The sequence below is a fragment of the Hyla sarda genome, chromosome 5 (assembly GCF_029499605.1).
Source record: "Hyla sarda isolate aHylSar1 chromosome 5, aHylSar1.hap1, whole genome shotgun sequence".
Taxonomy (NCBI): Eukaryota; Metazoa; Chordata; class Amphibia; order Anura; family Hylidae; genus Hyla; species Hyla sarda.
In genome coordinates, this window is record NC_079193.1 from 168318059 (window position 1) to 168337146 (window position 19088).

Here is a 19088-nt window from a genome sequence, read left to right on the forward strand (position 1 = left end):
GCTTTTAAAGTCCAATATGACCCCTTTAACTTTAATTTCTCCTTTAAGCCATTTGATACCAATTTCTAAAGAAAATGAGACAGTTTGAATTCCAGCAATATGCTAAGTAAATAATGCTCAATCTATGTTGCATAGTTTGCCAAAGACAATATAGGGTATATGGACTCTGTCGTCTACTGGCACGCACCCTGGAAATTTTGATATACTCTTGGCAATGGAATTAGAGTATAAAATAAAGCGAAATGTTCCCAAAAAGCATGTGCTTACACATGGAGGCGGCAGGTTTACATAAAGTACCGTAACTGAGCCAAGCTATGACCTAGTGGGAGTTTTCTACTAGTTTTTCTTAGTGTGGACCTGACCAGTCCAGTAATACTGAGCAGACATGTGAATGCACAATGTCACAACATTCTCCAGAAAACAGGTAAGTAAATACAAGCAGTGTTGTGATGACATATAGAGAACATTCAAAAACTGGTTGTCTTGACTTGTTTGGATTTTACCATTGCATATAGTGCAGAGGACAGGGTTAAGTAAGTAGAATTTATTTTTCATTTTTACCAGCCCCAAAGCAACATGAGAAAACCAGAATGACCTATTAACAGTAGGAAGCAAAGCTGTTTTCTTTATAAACAGGCCATAGGCCACAGGGTTAATGTTTTTCCCATGTCCTGCACTGAACGTGCAGCTGAATAATCATTAGTGTTGAGCGGCATAGGCCATATTCGAATTCGCGAATATTCGCGAATATAAGGACGAATATTCGTCATATATTCGCGAATATTCGCATATTCGTTATATTTTCGTTTTATTTTCGCATATGCGAACATTCGCGTATGCGAAAAGCAACATATGTGAGAATTCGCATATGCGAAAATTAGCATATGCTAATTTTCGTATATGCGAATTTTCGCACGCCAGTCTCACACAGTAGTATTAAAGACTTCTTTACACCACACAAGCTGGAAGCAGAGAGGGATGATCACTGTGATGTGTACTGTGAAGAAAAAAAAAAAAAAAAAAACGAATATTCATAATTACGAATATATAGCGCTATATTCGCGAAATTCGCGAATTCGCGAATATGCGATATTCGCGAATAATATTCGAATTGCGAATATTCGCGAGCAACACTAATAATCATTTAATCACTAGTGTTGAGCGGCATAGGCCATATTCGAATTTGCGATATTTCGTGAATATATGGATGAATATTCATCATATATTCGGGAATTTCGAATATTCGTTATATTCGAGTTGATTTTTAAACATTGCGAATTTTCGGCAATTGCGAAAATGATTGCGAAAATAACTGATTGCGAAAATTCCGTCGCTCGCGTGCATGCGCGCTATTACATCACACAATAACAGAGATCGTTTCCTGGATGCTTGCCAGTGAGATCGCGATCGCGAATAAGCTAAGCGAAGCGAAGATGGTGGGAAGTAATTTCGGCGAAAGTGAGGAGAGAGTTCTGATTTGTGTAAGTATTTTCACCACTGTTAGTTCATTATATTTAACTGCATTTTAGACTAGATTAAAAGTTATGAATCATAACTTTTAATCTAGTCATGATATAAGATCATATAGCGGTGTTTCCCAAACAGTGTGTCTCCAACTGTTGCAAAACTACAACTCCCAGCATGCCTGTACAGCTGGAGGCACTCTGGTTGGGAAACACATCTGTTGCCTGGACAGTCTGGCCATGCTGGGAGTTTTGCAACATCTGCAGGGCCACAGTTTTCAGACCACTATACAGGGGTCTCTAAACTGTGGCCCTCCAGATGCTGCAAAACTACAATTCTCAGCCTGCTCACTGTCCAGGAATGCTGGGCATTGTAGTTCGGCAACAACTGGCAGAACTCTCATCATGCCTGGACAGCATCTGCCTGGACAGTTGTAGTTTTGAGGCATCTGGAGGCACACTGGTTAGTAGGGGTGTGAATCGTCAATAATTTGGCGATTCGATTCGAATCGCGATACCAGGGTGGCGATTCGATATATCGCAATATATTGCAATACTGTCATGTTGGCGATAAATCACGATATATCGCGATATTCCCTATTAAAAGCTTGGGAAAACTTATTCTAGCTGAGTAAGAACAAGATCCCGCGAGAGTTGTCCTGTGAGTGCGTACGTTCTCCTTCCTGTTTGTTCTGAGTCTGTAGTCTCGTGGTAGCAGCCTGCGAGTGGGACAGAGCTGATAACAGGTACACTGCCAACTAGTGGTCAGGAGTTTAAGTGTTATAAAAAAAATAAGACAGACAAATAGGACTGTGACTCAGTGAGTGAAATACAGTAAAATGTTAATTATAATAATTTATAAAAAAAATCGATTCTCAGAATTTTAAAATCGATTCAGTATCGCGGAACAAAAAATCGCGATAATCGCGACAATCGATTTTTTCTTACATCCCTACTGGTTAGGAAACATTGTCTGTTTCCTAACTTAGTGTTTCCCAACCCATGTGCCTCCAGCTGTGGCAAAACTATAACTCCCAGCATGCACTGACAGACCATGCATGCTGGGAGTTGTAGTTTTGTAACAGCTGGAGGCACATTGGTTGTGAAACACTTAGTTAGGTAACAAACTCTCAGTGTTTTGCAACCAGTTTGCCTCCAGCTGTTGCAAAACTACAACTCCCAGCATGCAACTCCCTGCATCCCCCCCCCCCCCCCTCTCCCCCAATGTGAATGTACAGGGTACACTCACATGGGCGGGGGCTTAGAGTGTGTTTCTAGCTGCAAGTTTGATATGCCGCAAATTTTCTGCCGCAGCTCAAACTCTCAGCGGTAAACTACTTTGATCCCCCGCCCGTGTGACTGTACCCTAAAAACACAACACTACAATACACTAACATAAAATAAAAAGTAAAAAACACTACATATACACATACCCCTACACAGCCCCCCTCCCCAATAAAAATGAAAAACGTCTGGTACGGCACTGTTTCCTAAATGGAGCCTCCAGCTGTTGCAAAACAACTACTCCCAGTATTACCAGACAGCCACTGACTGTCCAGGCATGCTGGGAGTTTTGCAACAGCTGGAGGCACCCTGTTTGGGAATCACTGGCATAGAATACCCCTATGTCCACCCTTATGCAAATCCCCAATCTAGGCCTCAAATGCGCATGGCGCTCTCTCACTTTGGAGCCCTGTCGTATTTCAAGGCAACAGTTTAGGGTCACATATGGGGTATCGCCGTACTCTGCAGAATTTGCCTAACAAATATTGGGGGGCTTTTTCTTCTTTATCCCCTTAGGAAAAGGTCAAGTTGGGGTGTACACCAGCATGTTAGTGTAAAAAATTCAGAATTTTACACTAATTTGCTGGTGTTATCCTCTACATTTCATTTTCACAATAGGTAAAAGGGAAAAATGCCCCCCCAAAATTGTAACGCAATTTCTCCTGAGTACGGAGATACCGGATATGTGGACGCAAAGTGCTCTGGGGGCGCACAACAAGACCCAGAAGGGAGAGTGCACCATGTACATTTGAGGTGATTTGCACGGGGGGGGGGGGGGGGGCTGATTGTTACAGCTACAGCGGTTCAGACAAAAGAAAAAAAAATACACCCACATGTGACCCCCATTTTGGAAACTAGAACCCTCGTGGAATGTAATGTAATGAGGGGTGCAGTGAGAATTTACACCCCACTGGTGTCTGACAGGTAAAAGTGATCTGTGAATATGAAAAATGTCATATTTTATTTGCACAGCCCACTGTTCCAAAGATCTGTCAGACCCCTGAGGGGTATTAAGGCTCACTGTACCCCTTGTAACGTTTCTCAAGGGGTCTAGTCTCCAAAATGGTATGCCATGTGGGTTTTATTTTTTGCGTTCCTGGCACCATAAGGGCTTCCAAAATGCGACATGCCCCCCCCCAAGCAAAATTTTCTCTCCAAAGCACTGTTATCTGTGGTCTTACATAGGACTGCAGGTCACATCAACTACATCATCTGTACTCAGAGAGTTATCATTGTGTTATCTGTGGTGTTACATAGGACTGCAGGTCACACCAAGTACATCATCTGTACTCAGAGGGTTATCACTGTGTTATCTGTGGTGTTACATAGGACTGCAGGTCACATCTACTCCATTATCTGTACTCAGAGAGTTATCACTGTGTTATCTGTGGTGTTACATAGGACTGCAGGTCACATCTACTCCATTATCTGTACTCAGAGAGTTATCACTGTGTTATCTGTGGTGTTACATAGGACTGCAGGTCACATCTACTACATTATCTGTACTCAGAGTTATCACTGTGTTATCTGTGGTGTTACATAGGACTGCAGGTCACATCTACTCCATTATCTGTACTCAGAGAGTTGTCACTGTGTTATCTGTGGTGTTACATAGGACTGCAGGTCACATCAACTACATCATCTGTACTCAGAGAGTTATCACTGTGTTATCTGTGGTGTTACATAGGACTGCAGGTCACATCAAATCCATTATCTGTACTCAGAGAGTTATCACTGTGTTATCAGTGGGGTTACATAGGACTGCAGGTCACATCTACTCCATTAACTGTACTCAGAGAGTTATCACTGTGTTATCGGTGGTGTTACATAGGACTGCAGGTCACATCAACTCCATCATCTGTACTCAGAGAGTTATCACTGTGTTATCTGTGGTGTTACATAGGACTGCAGGTCACATCAACTACATTATCTGTACTCAGAGAGTTATCACTGTTATCTGTGGTGTTACATAGGACTGCAGGTCACATCAACTACATCATCTGTACTCAGAGAGTTATCACTGTGTTATCTGTGGTGTTACATAGGACTGCAGGTCACATCAAATCCATTATCTGTACTCAGAGAGTTATCACTGTGTTATCAGTGGGGTTACATAGGACTGCAGGTCACATCTACTCCATTAACTGTACTCAGAGAGTTATCACTGTGTTATCGGTGGTGTTACATAGGACTGCAGGTGACATCAACTCCATCATCTGTACTCAGAGAGTTATCACTGTGTTATCTGTGGTGTTACATAGGACTGCAGGTCACATCAACTACATTATCTGTACTCAGAGAGTTATCACTGTTATCTGTGGTGTTACATAGGACTGCAGGTCACATCTATCCATTATCTGTACTCAGAGTTATCACTGTGTTATCTGTGGTGTTACATAGGACTGCAGGTCACATCTACTACATTATCTGTACTCAGAGAGTTATCACTGTTATCTGTGGTGTTACATAGGACTGCAGGTCACATCTACTCCATTATCTGTACTCAGAGAGTTAGCACTGTGTTATCTGTGGTGTTACATAGGACTGCAGGTCACACCAACTACATCATCTGTACTCAGAGAGTTATCACTGTTATCTGTGGTGTTACATAGGACTGCAGGTCACACCAACTACATCATCTGTACTCATAGAGTTATCACTGTGTTATCTGTGGTGTTACATAGGACTGCAGGTCACATCAACTACTTTATCTGTACTCAGAGAGTTATCACTGTGTTATCTGTGGTGTTACATAGGACTGCAGGTCACATCTACTCCATTATCTGTACTCAGAGAGTTATCACTGTGTTATCTGTGGTGTTACATAGGACTGCAGGTCACATCAACTACATCATCTGTACTCAGAGAGTTATCACTGTGTTATCTGTGGTGTTACATAGGACTGCAGGTCACATCAACTACATTATCTGTACTCAGAGAGTTATCACTGTTATCTGTGGTGTTACATAGGACTGCAGGTCACATCAACTACATCATCTGTACTCAGAGAGTTATCACTGTGTTATCTGTGGTGTTACATAGGACTGCAGGTCACATCAAATCCATTATCTGTACTCAGAGAGTTATCACTGTGTTATCAGTGGGGTTACATAGGACTGCAGGTCACATCTACTCCATTAACTGTACTCAGAGAGTTATCACTGTGTTATCGGTGGTGTTACATAGGACTGCAGGTCACATCAACTCCATCATCTGTACTCAGAGAGTTATCACTGTGTTATCTGTGGTGTTACATAGGACTGCAGGTCACATCAACTACATTATCTGTACTCAGAGAGTTATCACTGTTATCTGTGATGTTACATAGGACTGCAGGTCACATCTATCCATTATCTGTACTCAGAGTTATCACTGTGTTATCTGTGGTGTTACATAGGACTGCAGGTCACATCTACTACATTATCTGTACTCAGAGAGTTATCACTGTTATCTGTGGTGTTACATAGGACTGCAGGTCACATCTACTCCATTATCTGTACTCAGAGAGTTAGCACTGTGTTATCTGTGGTGTTACATAGGACTGCAGGTCACACCAACTACATCATCTGTACTCAGAGAGTTATCACTGTTATCTGTGGTGTTACATAGGACTGCAGGTCACACCAACTACATCATCTGTACTCATAGAGTTATCACTGTGTTATCTGTGGTGTTACATAGGACTGCAGGTCACATCAACTACTTTATCTGTACTCAGAGAGTTATCACTGTGTTATCTGTGGTGTTACATAGGACTGCAGGTCACATCTACTCCATTATCTGTACTCAGAGAGTTATCACTGTGTTATCTGTGGTGTTACATAGGACTGCAGGTCACATCAACTACATCATCTGTACTCAGAGAGTTATCACTGTGTTATCTGTGGTGTTACATAGGACTGCAGGTCACATCAAATCCATTATCTGTACTCAGAGAGTTATCACTGTGTTATCAGTGGGGTTACATAGGACTGCAGGTCACATCTACTCCATTAACTGTACTCAGAGAGTTATCACTGTGTTATCGGTGGTGTTACATAGGACTGCAGGTCACATCAACTCCATCATCTGTACTCAGAGAGTTATCACTGTGTTATCTGTGGTGTTACATAGGACTGCAGGTCACATCAACTACATTATCTGTACTCAGGGAGTTATCACTGTGACCCAGGGCTAAACTGTGGTGGACTGAGGGAAACAGCTGACATGGAGCCGCTAACCTGGCTCCGCTGTCCCCTCACTGATGCCTGGGTCTGACTAGATGCGGGTGTTTCTTACCCAAAAACACCCGCACCACTTGGAAGGGATGTCTCTGGGGTACTGACAGCAGGTACCCCTTCCTCCTCCTCCATCATCCCTTCCAAAAGGTCCTAAGCATCAGGACAGAACTGGATGTCTGCCTGATGCAGGGCCTCCCCCAAGATATCCCTCTCACTGTCGCTGTCAAACAGTAAGAGGCTTGACTCTTGGGGGCAGGTCCTAAAGGCACCACCGGTGTACTGGTGGTGCTGCTGTGGGGGCTGCTGGGAGTCGGGACTGAGGACTCCGTGGCACTGCTGTGCCCCCTAAACTCCACCACTATCGGAGCCTGAGATGTTAATGTAGGGGCGGCTGCCCGCGGAAAAAAAACGCGGATCAGGCGGACTCCCCTTCCACCTGATCCACTTGTAGGGGCGCGAGAGCTACCCTGTGCCGGCAGCGACCCAGCATTGGGAGTAACTCCCCTACCCCTGCTGCCACGGCCACGTATATTGCTCATACTTGCTGATGGGGGGGTGAAACTTTATTGGGGGGGGGGGGGAATGTGAGATGTAGACAAAGATGCAGACAAAGACTACTCAACTACAATAATTTTTTTTTTCACAAGGACAAAGACGTAGACAAGGACACAGACAGCTACTAAACTAGAAGAACTAAACTACTACAGCTAAAACTTTTTTCTTTTTTTTCTTACACTAACTGACGCAGACACGGACGATGACAACAAATACTAAACTATATGTAAACTACAACTAACTTTTCTTTTTTTTTTTCCCACAAAGACAAAGACAAGGACACAGACAACAACTACTAAACTGGAACTAAAACTAAACTAACAGCTAAAACTAAACTTTTTTTGTTTTGTTTTGTTTTTTTTAAGCTAACAGACAGACGCTGACACGGACGATGAAAACAAATACTAAACTAATATAAACTAAACAATAACTCTACTTACACAAACTAATATATGACTAAACAAAACTAAACCTAATTGTTTTCTTCTTTTTTTTTTTATTAAACACAAAACACACAAACTAAACACACTAAATTAACCTACCTTAAAGAAATTTACACGTAAACTAACTACACAGAAATCTAACACTAATCTACACTAACCTAGACAAAAAAACAAAGATATGTGCTTTGAAAAAAGCAGTTGGGTCTAAGGTAGTACTATGAAGCACAAAGCTCAAAGGACGCTGTAAAAATGACAGAAGCCGCTCCACTCTCAAAACCACCATGTGAATCTGCAAGCAAATACTGCTGGGAGTGATCTTATATACTGGTCGTGCCAGCAAGTTTCTATTGGTTGCTTGGGAGGTTGCTAACCTCTGACAACTGTGGTTGCAGAACTATCATTGGCTCAGAGGCATAAGAAGGGCGTGGAAAATATTCGCAAATATTCTCAATACGAATATTCGCAATACGAATATTCGCATGCACAAACTAATCGCCTTAGATTCTCCCCCCCCAGGGTCTCTAATCATACCAGCAATGTAATTATCCGTCGATGGAGATCACTATAATGTGATCTGTGTTTAAACAAGTTTGGGAAAAAAACGAATATTTGTAATCGCGAATATTATTCGCGATATTCTAAATATTCGCGAATATGCTATATTCGCTACGAATATTCACTTTGCGAATATTCGTGAGCAACACTATTAATCACATGCCAGTTCCTGACAATTATTGCAGGAGAAAGAGCCTAAAATACCAACTCACTCAGTATGATACCTTGGTATGATGCTTTGACGTAAAACGAGTACTGAGGAGTATTGGAGTTTTGATCTGTCCTCCCGGATTATTCCGTGGTATGGAGCAATAGAATAAATCTAGTAACCACAAATGAAAGAAAAAATCCGGCACTGACACTTTATTAAACAGTGGTAATTATGTGAAATGGCAATGGGTGTAACAACAGTCCTGGTTTCTATGGGGGGTGCTAGACAATATGGAAGTATGCATGGAAAAATGTGATCACAGAAAGATAAGCGTAGTGACTCACCCTTGGGTAGTAAATAGTCAGCTGCAGATATGTCACTCCGGTGGCATCCGATGACCAGATGGAGGTAGGAGCAGGGAGGCAGAAGATGTTACAGGGGAATCAGGTGTCGGGCCACAGCCGTATCGACCTGGTCACAGGGGCCTGACGAAGCACCAAACGGTGCGATACGGCTGTGGCCCGACGCCTGATTCCCCGTAACATCTTCTGCCTCCCTGCTCCTACCTCCATCTGGTCATCGGATGCCCCCGGAGTGACATATCTGCAGTTGACTATTTTCCACCCAAGGGTGAGTCGCTACGCTTATCTTTCTGTGATCACAATAAAATAAATCTGTTTGCAAATACAAGTCTCGTGCCATGAATCTTCTACTGTGAGTGATTTGAACTTAGCATAAGGATTGAATGCAGTCTTTGCCTGTCTCCTAGTGAGAATTGACTAGCAGTGGAGCAGTGTAGTGCTGCCCTAGATATCTGCTGTTATGTATACCTTACATATGGGTCACACACCTGTCATGTCACCAGTCTAGTCTACAATCAAGTTATTCTTGAACACTGTTCCAGCCCACACTTCAAGGATACGTCTTTCTGCGTTTCAGCTCCAAGAGGAAGAATTTCTTTCATATTTCAAAAGAGAAGAAGTTGCACAAGGGCCTTTCTGACTTTCACAGATTTTTTTTAAAGTTGGGTTAGTGCCAGTCTGTCTGCAAAGTCAGTGTGACTTCCCTGGATGCTCCTTTTCAATTGTCATGTTACAGGTTAGCACTAAAAGAGAGAGAAAAGCGTGTCTGCACCTTACACCATGGTTATACAACCCGTAAACATCTTTGCTCAGTTGGTTCAGTAACTAGGACTTGCAAACAAGGACATGCAAGCTACCTTAGGCACCTCTACATACATCGGCAAAAGACAGTACAGTGCTAGCGCACCTTTAGATTTCTAACATTCAGCTGCTAAAAAAAAAACACTATGTCAAGGGACAGTGACCAAATCTACATTTTCTGACTCCTAAGTTGTACTATTAAAAGCTGTATCAAAGTAACCGTATTTCTCTGGATCTGCAAAGATGTTCAGTAAATATTGCAAGTTATTTCACAGAATCTTAGTGTAAGAAGTTTTATTCCTGTGCTTTGCATAATAATGTTCTTGGGACCAGGGCCAGATTTAGGCTTCCTGGAAGACGGAGCACTTCATTGTGATGACCCCCCTCCCCCCCCCCCGACAGTTCCCCCACATTAGGTTCAATATAGTTCCCCACATTAGGTTGGCTGTATAGTTCCCCCGCATTAGGTTGTAGTTCCCCCACATTAGGTTGGCAGTATAAGTCCCCGCACATTAGGTTGGCAGTATAAGTCCCCGCACATTAGGTTGGCAGTAGATGTCCCCGCACATTAGGTTGGCAGTACAGTTCCCCCACATCAGGTGCAGTATAGTTCCCCCACATAAGTTGCAGTATAGTTCCTCCACATTAGGTGCAGTACAGTTCCCCCACATTAGGTGCAGTATAGTTCCCCCACATTAGGTGCAGTATAGTTCCCCCACATTAGGTGCAGCATAGTTCCCCCACATTAGGTGCAGTATAGTTCCCCCACATTAGGTGCAGTATAGTTCCCCCACATTAGGTGCAGTATAGTTCCCCCACATTAGGTGCAGTATAGTTGCCCCACATTAGGTGCACTATAGTTGTGCGACATTAGGTGCAGTATAGCTCCCCACATTAGGTGCAGTATAGTTGCCCCACATTAGGTGCAGTATAGCTCCCCACATTAGGTGCAGCATAGTTCCCCACATTAAGTGCAGTATAGTTCCTCCACATTAGGTGCAGTATAATTCCCCCACATTAGGTGCAGTATAGCTCTCCCACATTAGGTGCAGTATAGTTCCCCCACGTTAGGTGCAGTATAGTTCCCCAACATTAGGTGCAGTATAGTTGGCCCACATTAGGTGCAGTATAGCTCCCCACATTAGGTGTAGTATAGTTCCCCACATTAGGTGCAGTATAGCTCCCCACATTAGGTGCAGTATAGTTGCACCACATTAGGTGCAGTATAGTCCCCCACAGTAGGTGCAGATTAGCTCCCCACATTAGGTGCAATACAGTTCCCCTACAGAGATAGAGCCTTCAGCCATATACAGTGTATGGCTGGAGGCTGTATGCCTGTTTACTGTCCCACTTCAGTATTCCGACCACCACTCCACCGGGCCGGGGTCACAATCTACTGCTATGGCCATAGCAGTAGGTCCCGGGACCGAAGGAGCGGAGGTCGGAACACTGAAGATAACGTGCCGCTGGTAACATTTACCATACGCGCGCGTCCTCCTCGATGCTGCGCTCCACTCTGCTTTTCTCGTATGGGCGCACGCAGGGACGTCTGCATGCCCTACTTCCCGGTGGACCCTGCGTTTTTAAAGTTAACGCGGGGGCCACCGCAAAGAGGTAACTGCCGGGACACCCTTGTGTCCTGAAAAGATTTTTTGGGACACAGGGATGTCCCGAATGTGATGGGGGCCCGGGGCCTGGAGCCAATGATGATCCGGCCCTGCTTGGGACATTAGCATCCCAAGCCAAATATCAGTATGTTTTTAGTGTGAGAGTGTGAGAGTACTGAACGTGAACAAAATCCATGAAAAATAGATATCATTTTTTATACTCATTGCAGATGTTGCCATTTAACTGATACCAATCTAGAACCCCATTGTTTTACTGTGAAAAATAGTTCAAGACAATAGTGAAACTATAAACTACTTAAATGGGCACTGTCAGATCTAAAAACGTTTATATGCTGTTGGTGATGGAAATTAAAGACCTTTTGTAATATTATTGTTTGCAATTTTTTTTTAAATATTTTATAAAGAAAGAGGCTCCTGAAAGTCCCACAACTAGGGGTCCCCTACCAGTCCTGCAGCAGCATCAGGCTTGTCCATGAGTCATGGACAAGCGATGACTTATGGATAAGGCTGCAGACACACCAATCCCCTCCCACCACCACAAGGGAGAGACATGCCCCCTCCCACCACACACCAATAACCTCCCACCACCACAACGAAGGGATACGCCCCCTTCCCCTGAGATAAGTTTAACACTGTTAGCTAATGAAAATAGCTATTTGTAATAATAAATATAGGTGTTAGAGACATAATTATGAGATGCAAATGGTAGATCTGACAGGTCCATGATAACTAATATAAGAACAGTTTTGCAGTCATACTTGGACCCTCTGACCAAATGCCACCCTGCCATTTAATTATTGCAATGAACAGTGTGCTATAAATGACACATTGTGGTTGGAAGTTTAATTAAAGATTTTGAATTTGGACGCTTCAGACTACCAATGTGCTTTGAATTGTGCTGATGGGAAAAATGCACTGAACTGTAACTTTAAAAAGACTATAACTAATACTAAGAAAATCTATTAAGTACTGGAAGGATTATGATTTTTTAATAGAAGTAATTTGAAAATCTGTTTAACTTTCTGGCATCAGTTGATTTAAAAAAATAAAATAAAAAGTTTTCCACCGGAGTAAAGGGGTTATCCACCATAAGGTGATTTTAGTATATAAACAATTATTAACCACACCTCAGGGATACTACCTTATAGGTACACAATAAAGAATACTGGAGACAGTTTATTTGAGGATCATGCAAAGATATTTATTAAAACACAATATAAAAATCCTATAAATATAAAATAAAGGAAAACTTGGTTTTAGAAAAATATTGCACTAGTAATGTAATCATTTGCCATTGGGTCCTAATGGCAAAAAAATAGGAGATATAACACTGCCAATAGTGATGATGAATGTCAGTAGTTCAGTGCCAGCGATATTAAGGCAATTTGTGAATATTGATCATTCAGAAAACTCTGCTAGTCCGGCAATTGGCTGTTGAATGCATATTCAGTCTCTGCGTTAGGTAAACTGAGCTACTCGCAGTCATTACAAAGATAAAGAGTTGTTTCTCACCATATCTGCAGCCGCTGGTCCAGTGCTGCGATGGACCAAAGATGACAAGTCCTGCGGTTGCTGGGATATTGCCGGTGTTGGGTTTGCAGATTTTGCTCACAAGCCTGTTAAGGGTATGGGCTCCGGCAGGAGACTCCAGCAAGCGGGGTCCGTGATGGCAGAGCTCACCCGCTCAGATGTTAAACGAGATACTCGTGGCTAAGACAAACAGCTGACCATACGCCCGGTGGATGGAACAGATGATTAAAGGATCAGATGCGGAGAGCAGTTTCCTTCAATTGTTTTAAGCCGGCTTTGATATGTAGATTGGAAGAGCGTCTCTATAGTGCTCTATTCAGACTGGATGTAAGCCTAGGCCTACATCCTGTGACCTTTATGTTACAACAGATTATGCATACCACAGGGCTCTACCTTTGGGCAAAATTTTATGAGTTTTGATGTAACAGTGAGTCAATTGCAGCCATATGAAAAAGCCCCATAGAAAAAATATACATTTTTTATTTTTTATTTACAGAACTGAATATGCCCGCCGAACCATGTGGTTAAATATCGTGAAACGAACATGTATGAGTCTAGATCACAGTGTCACTATACACAACTGTTTGTAAATCTGAATCTGTAAGAAAGACAGGTGTTTACATATGGAACTGAATATTGTCATTAGAGATGAGCAAATTTTTCAAAAATTCTATTTGGCCGATTTGCCGAATAAAAAATTAAAATCTATTCGATCAAAAAAAATTCTCGCCAAATTTTATTAGTAATGTATCTTAATAATGTGTTTAATAAAGTGTGTGTTTCACTTTTTTTCTCTATATTTTTAAATTTTTTAGGTAGTACTACTACTCCCAGCATGGAACAGACTGTTCCATGATGGGAGTAGTAGTACCTGTGCTAATAGACAGAACGCCCCGGGTGTCACTCTTGACACCCACTGCGATCATCCTGTATAATGTATAGATGCGAGCGGCTTTCTCGCATCTACATAGGACAATCACATCGGGTGTCAGGGGTGACACCCGCTTTGATCTGACCCTAACTGCAGGTACTATTGCTCCCAACATGGAGCACACTCTGCTCCATGTTGGGAGCAGTAGTACCTGCATTAATAGACAGATCGCAGGGAGTGTCACTTCTGACACCCGATGCAATCGTCCTGTATAATGTATAGATGCGGGCGGGCGGCCGCTCTTCTCTGGTCCCGCTGTAGTATTAGTATATGCTTATATATATATACTGTGACAGTGTGGCAAGGAAAGGGTGTATTTCCCTTGCTGATCCTGGAGGAACCTCCACCTGGTGCCTAATCAATGAGGCAGCAGAGAGGGGAAGTATGTTTAAAAGGAAGTTAGATAGTGTAGTCTGGGCTCTCTCCAGAAGACAGCAAGGTGGCTTTGGGGGGAGGCTGGGGTCTTTGCGAGGAGCACACACAACAGTGAAGGGGACAGTCTAGGATTTTGGTTTGTTCTTGTCTCATGTTTTTATGTATCCAGCAACCTGTCTAATAAAGCTGTCAGTTGTCTCCTTGATAAAGCCACAAAAGTGGCGAAACATGTCGGGGGTGACAGCTTTGAATTTTAATTAGCAACTCCACTGAACCTATGTCTCATTAAAGTCGCAGAACAAAATCAGTTGTGTAGCCCACACCTGCAGTGCACGGCAGGTGGCAGGTGCCGAGGTTGGGGTCTTCCCCAATACCCTTTTTTGGGGGATACAAGACTATAGTACTGTTACATGTATAAGTGGTCCAATAGAGACTACTGTGAACTCTGCAGTGGGAAGCACATCAGAAGTGACTCCGTATTCTCTAATCCAGGGGACATGATAATATGAGTCCCAACTAATTCAATTGTATAGGTTCAGTAGACAGGGTAGTCTCACCCACAACTGATAGGCTCATCTCATAGACGCTTATGAGGAAAGTGGAGGTGTGGTTTTAATATTTGTGTTCCTCACCGATTATTTTGTTCACAATAAAAGTTACGTTTTAATAATTAGTGTGGCACATGTAATATAGAGGCTTCTTTGACCCCTGTGGCTGTGTCAAGGACAATCCCAGAGCTATCCCCATGGTGAAATCCTTACAATACCTATTATTCATATTTCCCGCAGAGAGTTGTGAGTGGCTGGAACCATCTGGCCAATAACAGCTCTCAGCTGGAAATATGAATAAGTGATGTCAATTCTTTTCACATCACTAGCAGGCTGGAGTCTTGTGCAGAGATGCAAGCGCAAGAGAAAGCCGCTTCATCTCTGCAATAGTAAGGGCAATCGCATCGGGTATCAGGAGTGATACTTGCTGTGATCTGTCTATTAGTACAGGTACTACAGCTCCCATACACACTCTTTATTAAACACAATATTAAAATACATTACTAATAACATTTTTTTTAAATTAATTATTAAAAAAACTGTATAATTTTTACATTTAAATGGGCCCTTTCTACATTTTTATCATTGCCGGCTACATTTTTAGGTCCCTGCCCACCCACATAAATTGATCCCTGCTTAAAAATTTACATTTAACATTATGTTTTTTTTTTTTTTGTCCTTTCATTTTTCGGGAGTGGGCAGGGACCAAAAAATTCAGCGCTCAATATAAAAAATGGGGCTAAAAAAGTAAAGGTAAAATAAAAAAAATGATGATTTAGAATATAAACTAGAAAAAAAAATTATGAAATGCACTCTTCATAAATTTTAAATATTGAGCTGTGAATTTTCTGGTCCTTGCCTGCTCCCGAAAATTGAAAGACAGAAAAAAAAAATGCTAATGTTGAATTTAAACAGTCTCAATTTATGTGGGCAGGCAGGGCACTAAAAATGTAGTAAACAATAATAAAAATGTAGTGTGTGTGTGTGTGTGTGTGTGTGTGTGTGTATGTGTGTGTGTTTAACTTTTATTTTCCTTATATTATGGATGATTTCCACCTGATGCAATCATCCATAATATAGCAGAGATGCGGAGCAGCTCTATACAGTGTTCGCCTCTCTGCACTATACTCTGGGCTGGCCAGTGATGTGAATAGAAATTCACATCACTCATTCATATTTTCCGCCCAGAGTGGGGATTGGCCAGATTGTGGCAGCCAATCACCTCTCTCAGCTGGAAATATGAATGGTGAGTGGCCGGACGGAGTATAGAGCAGAGATGCGAGCACATCTCAGGGATGAAGGATGATCGCAGCAGTTGTCAGGACTGACACCCGTTGTGATCTGTCCTTAACTGCAGGTACTACTGCTCTTAACATGGAGCACGCTCCAAGCTGGGAACTGTAGTACCTGCATTAATAGACAGATTGCAGCGAGTGTCACTCCTGACACCCGCTGTGATCCTCCTGTATAGATGCGGGCGGCCGGCCACTCTTCTATGGTCCCCTGCACTGACGTATATATACACCTATTCATATTTCTCACAGAGAGTTGTGATTGGCTGGAACCATCTGGCCAATCACAGCTCTCAGCGGGAAATATGAAAAAGTGTATATATATACGCAGTGCAGGGGACCACAGAAGAGCAGTCGTCCGCATCTATACATTATACAGGAGGATCACAGCGGTTGTCAGGAGTGACAAGGCCAATCTGTCAATTAGTGCAGGTACTACTACTCCCATCATTGAACAGTGTGTTCCATGCTGGGAATAGTAGTACTACCTAAGAAAAAATCAAAAAAGTGAAAAACACACAATCAGCGCACCGCCAGGACATGTCTATTCTCTTCTGCTCCTCACCGTCGGGTACAGGAATGAGCAGCAGAGAATAGACATGTCCCGGCGGTGCGCTGATTGTGCTAGGTGCAAAGCAGCAGTGGGGACATGTCGGGCGGCAGCGGTAAATGAATGAAGCCTACATGTGGGACAAGTCGGCTTCATTCATTCACCGCACCGGTTCCAGACATGTCCCACTGATGCCCTAATCCAAGAAGATGAGGGGGGAAATTTATCAAATCCTGTGTAGAGGAAAAGCAGTGCAGTTGCCCATAGCAACCAATCAGATCGCTACCTTCATTTTTGAAAAGGCCTGTGCAAAATGAAAGAAGAGATCTGATTAGTTGCTATGAGCAACTGCACTGCTTCTTCTCTACACAGGTTTTGATAAATCTCCCTCGAGGAGCATGCCAATGAATTATTATGAGGGGCCAATGAATTATTGTAAACATGCATGGGGGCATAAATTTGGGGGACAAAGTAGTAGTTTAAAACCCTGCCGGGAGCCCTGAATGGCTCCTTGGTGCCGGCCATTCAGGGCTCCCGGCGGTGGATTTCAAAATGAAAGTTTACACAGTAGTATATAAATCGCAGGGGAGCGGAGCATGCTACTCTCTCCCCTGCTTTATAACTGCTGATCGCATCGGGTCTTAGAAGTGAGACCCGGTGCGATCAATCCCTATCCCCTGTACTACTACTCTAAACATGGAACAGACTCTGTCCCATGTACAAACACTAATGTAGCCTCCCCAGCCACCGGCAGGCTCCCGCAGCCATGGAACTACTACTCCCATCATGGAAAAAGTCTGTTCCATGATGGGAGTAGTAGTAGTCCCTCAGAACTGCAGGAGTCTGTTGATGTCACCACTTCTGAGCATGCTCAGAAGTAATAACATTTCAGAAATGGATATTATAAACCGGGAAAAAGGATGACATTAAAGGTTCATCCGTTTTCCAAAGACTTCAATGTTAAATTTATAATATCCATTTCTATTCCGTTGTTTTTGATGGGAGGAAAAATGCTGCATGCAACGTCTTTTCTCCCATAAAAAAAAAATAACAAAAAAAAAAAACTGAACAGGAAGCAAACGGGTGCAAATGGGTAATAAAGGATTGTAAAAATAATCCCATTGACATCAATGGGATTATTTTACAGCCGTTTGCAACCCGTTTAAAAATTGCAGAACGGGCATTTATTAACGGAGGCAGATGGCCATGTGAACGAGCCCTTAATGTTAATTTTTAAACAGGGATCAATTTATGTGGGCGGGCAGGGACTTAAAAATGTAGCCGACAATAATAAAAATCTAGAAAGGGGCCATTTAAATGTAAAAATAATATATATATTTTTTAAAATGTTTTCTAATGTTTTATTATTGTGTTTAATAAAGTTTTTTATCTCTATTCTTCGCATTTTTTAGGTAGTACTACTACTCCCAGCATGGAACAGTCTGTTCCATGATGAGAACTGTATTATCTGTTCTAATATACAGATCACAGCAGGTATCACTCCTGACACCCGATGCGATCATCTTATCTATTGCAGAGATGGAGCGGCTTTCTCCTGCACTCACATCTCTGCACTATACTCCGACCGACCAGTGATGTCAATAGAATTCACATCACTTAGTCATATTTCCCGCTGAGAGCTGTGATTGGCCACATGGTTCCAGCCAATCACAGCTCTCTGTTGGAAATATGAATAATAGGTATATACACGGCATATACTCATACTACAGTGGGACCAGAGAAGAGCGGCTGGCCGCCCACATCTAAACATTATACAGGACGATAGCATCGGGTGTCAGAAGTGACACTCGCTGCGATCTGTCTATTTATGCAGGTACTACAGCTCCCAGCATGTTGGGAGCAGTAGTACCTGCAGTTGAGGACAGATCACAGCAAGTGTCACTCCTGACACCCACTGCGATTGTCCTAACTATTGCAGATATGCGAGCGCAGGAGAAAACCGTTCGCATCTATACATTATACAGGACAATCGCAGGGGTGTCGCTAATGAAGAAATTCATTATTTAGAATCGAGTCGAAGTTCGGATTCCTTCCAAATCGAATTTTTCATGAAATTCGGAACGAATTCGACTTCGTCAGATTCCATTTGCTCATCTCTAATTGTCACCTAAAACAAGATGACTGTCAGCTCATGACCTCTATATTATAATACATTTTGGGGAGCATTTTCTCCTATTACCCCTTATGGCGGCCAAAGCATGTGAACAAATGTAGTACAGATAGTGATCATGAACATGTGTGTTCATTTTCACATAGTTCTGACCAGCAATTTCAGAGAAAATTATGATGCAGAATATTGCGCAATCCAATATGGCTGCAAAATCTGGTGATCAACTGTGGTACAGTAAGTAATCACAAACGTGTGCTAAATTTCACATT

At 42.6% G+C, this 19088-nt stretch overlaps 1 protein-coding gene across 3 annotated transcripts in view; it reads right to left on the reverse strand.

Moving 5' to 3' along the window:
- The window catches only part of LOC130273601 (collagen alpha-6(VI) chain-like), a 199568-nt gene that overhangs the window by 162706 nt on the left and 17774 nt on the right, over window positions 1-19088 (reverse strand). The window lies entirely within an intron of this gene.